Genomic DNA, 3,618 nt, shown 5'->3' with positions numbered 1-3,618 from the left:
ACATACATCTCGCAGAACTGCGCAGTTCACTTACAAAAACCATAATAAAATCATCCGACACCCAAAGAAGCTGAAATTTACACACCACACCCAAGACACATCCAAGTTTATACAGTTAAAAAATTCGTATCAAAAAGAGATCGTTTGCTCAGTCAAAAAGGGGTCGGAACCCACTGTCAGTTATCACCAAAAACATGTTCAACACAAACATATAGCCACAAAACCTATTCAGCATCTAAACCATCCAAAAACGTCCTACATGCATGTTTTTTTCGAAATTATTAAGAGTTAGGGTCTTGGGTTACCTTTCCCGGATAGTTCAAACGTAGATCAAAAGCTTTCCCTACTCCGCTTCCAAATTCGGTACGAGAGAGATACCTTGACGAAACCAAGAAATAAATGAGAGGGAGTGAGAGGGAAAGAGAACCGAGAGGGAGAAGGAGGGAGAACTTACCGGCGAGAGGACGATAGCGAGAGAGAGAGGAGAGAAAACGATTATGAGGGAGAGATGAGAGAAACCGATAGTGAGAGGGAGAGATGAGAGAAAAGAGAGAGTAACGGTTGTTGTGGGAGTGGGGAGGTTGAGAAATTTGTGGGAGAGGGGGAGGGGTTTTCGAAAAAGAGAGAGGGAGAGGGAGAGGAAAAGAAATTAATTAATTAGGAGTAATTTAACCCATGACTTAATTAATTATCCCCCTTTACAAAAAGCTTAGGTAAATAATATCACATCCACAACAATAATATAAATCAATTAAGATTTTCCACACCATATATTACACAAAATCATCCATTAAGTAAAAAGAAATAAAAAAAAAATTATAAACTTTCGGATATTACAATTAAGTTCTTTAACAAAAGTAATTCACTTGATCCAACACAAAGGGTTTTAATATCATAGTCCAAATCACAAAATTCCATACAATATTCTAACTTCATCTGCATAACAATGCGTAACATCACGAAGGTCCTCAGGGCCATGGAACTCGAATATAAAGATACTAAATTTCATTAATGCTTGATTATGAAAATAATACAAGTGGTAGTAAATATAGACTCTTCTAACAACCCTATGTGGTTCTGACTTATTTGCGATCCGGGAAAGAACCGACAAAGAAAACCCGGAAAGGAGCTTATATCATGCTCGACTCTATTAGGACGTAGACATGGGTTGCTCGGCCACTACAGGCTTGGAGAAGGCCAAGTCTGTATCAGCAAACGAGTAACCTTATTTGACATTACTATTACAGTTCCAACATAGGGAAATTATTTCACATGCAAAAATACGTAAATTACTATGACATCTTTAAATAATAACGATTGTACAAAGCTTTTATTCCTTGGATATCATCTGGATCCAAGTTCTTGACCTGTCCGGCTGGAAACTTCGGAAACATGATTGCTGCATTAATCGAGCTATGCTCGAGCCCCAAAAGGTGTCCGATTTCATGAAGTGCAACGGTTTCTAGGTGGAAAGCGCCTGCAACCGACCCAACAGACCACCTCTCTTCGGCATCGTAATGGAACCTTCCATTGGTAGGTGCAAATATAGGTTACAAATTTTATTTTATAGCCACGTTCAACAGCATTTTGTAAATTAATATTTTACATCAATGTGTGTTTGAGACATACTTTATGTAAATTTCTATTAATTAAATCAAAACTACAAGTTAATAAATCTTAGTTAAAAATTTAATCGACTAATAATCGTTATTTATACTAATTTGATAACTCAAATCTGCAGGGTACATAACTCAAAAGTGGCAAAGCACAAGCCAAATGCAAAATATGTATGTATGGTGAGTTGCTCAAAAAATATTGAACGATGATATATGTATATGACAAGACACAAATTTAGATTTTTCAACATACTATATTTTTCATGTATTCATTAAGTTTGGAGGTAAACGAGTAATGTTGTAGATAAGATCAAACTATGTAATTATATATTTATATAAATAAATTGTATAGATTGTACTCAATTATATAAGTATGCAACAATTATGAATTTTGAGTTTTACATGTAAGTAGTTGACAATTTTCTAACCCGAAATTTACATAATCGTGATAATTAAATATCTACCTAACTGCCAAACTTTTCAGTACTACTTTTTGAATTTTGAGTTTTACATGTAATATCACACAAAAAATAAATACTCTGTCGATATCTTTTCAAGTACTCGGTCATGGCTTCTAAGATCTTTCACCCCATCTTCTTTATTTCTCATTTTCATTCTACTTGCACCAGTTGGCCATGCCAAGAGGAGCACCCCAAGTGACAAAAACTCATCACCTTTTAATTTCATCAAGAAGTTAAAAGGTTGTCACAAGAGAAACAACACAAAAGATATCCTTGAGCTCAAAGCCTATATCGAGAAATTCGGTTACCTCAGCTATGGAAACAATATTCATGCCACAAATGATGATTTCGATGACATCCTAGAATCAGCCATCAAAACCTACCAGAAAAACTACAACATCAAACCCTCAGGTATCATAGATGATGAAATGATATCAAAAATGACAACCCCACGATGCGGGGTGCCTGATATCGTTAACGGTACCAACTACATGCAACCCCGTGGCAATAAGCACGAGTCGAGCTCGAGCAACATCCACATAGTATCTCACTAGAGTTTCTTTCCAGGAATCCCTAGATGGCCTAAAACCCATCTCACTTATAGATTTGTGTCCAACTTTCCCACAAATGCAATCCCCCCTGTGGCACGTGCCTTCCAAAAGTGGGATGCTGCAACCCACTTTTCCTTTTCACAAGTCCCATCCGATCAAATCTCTGATTTGGAAATAGGGTTCTTTAGAGGTAATCACGGAGATGGATACCCTTTTGATGGCCGTGGCGGAACTCTAGCTCATGCATTTGGACCTACTAATGGAAGGTTCCATTACGACGCCGACGAGAGGTGGTCTGTTGGGCCTGTTGCAGGCGCTTTCGACTTAGAAACCGTTGCACTTCATGAAATCGGACACCTTTTGGGGCTCGGGCATAGCTCGGTTAATGCAGCAATCATGTTTTCCGGGATCGGATCCGGACAGGTCAAGAACTCGCATTCAGATGATATCCAAGGAATAAGAGCTTTGTACAATCGTTACTACTACTAGTATATTTAAATAATTTCCCTATGTTGGAATTGTAATTAGGGATGTAAATCGGGCCGGCCCTACTCGGGTTGCGGGTCAATCGGGTGCGGGCTAATCGGGTTGTGAATTCTTTCGGGTTGTAAAAGTTCAACCCTAACCCTAAAACCTCGGGTTGCTACCGATAAGATTAACATGCGATCAATCCAATAAATAATGATGAAAATTAGTTATATTCATAAAATGTAAAATATTTAATTATGATAAATTTGAGATATATGGTCAAACTCAATCATAAACATGATCAAATACTAATATTTGAGATATTTCGTGAAATTTAATGCATGTTTTAGAAATTTAAATATTTTTAAGTGAATTTAGAGTTTTTAATTTATTTATAAATTATTATATTAACAAAAATTCAATATATAATTTGTATATTTAATATAAAATTGAAAGTTATTTTTTAGTTATCTATATTATAAAATTAATTAATGAAGTGTCGAATTATGAGTAAAAAATAGA

At 36.1% G+C, this 3,618-nt stretch overlaps 1 pseudogene; it reads left to right on the top strand.

The window, feature by feature from the left end:
• The first annotated feature begins 1,163 nt into the window (after positions 1-1,163).
• LOC121790097 lies at positions 1,164-3,117 on the top strand (annotated as a pseudogene).
• Positions 3,118-3,618: the final 501 nt, after the last annotated feature.

This window comes from Salvia splendens, unplaced genomic scaffold (genome assembly GCF_004379255.2).
Source record: "Salvia splendens isolate huo1 unplaced genomic scaffold, SspV2 ctg410, whole genome shotgun sequence".
In the NCBI taxonomy this organism is placed as follows: Eukaryota; Viridiplantae; Streptophyta; class Magnoliopsida; order Lamiales; family Lamiaceae; genus Salvia; species Salvia splendens.
This window is presented reverse-complemented; position numbering and strand designations above follow the sequence as displayed.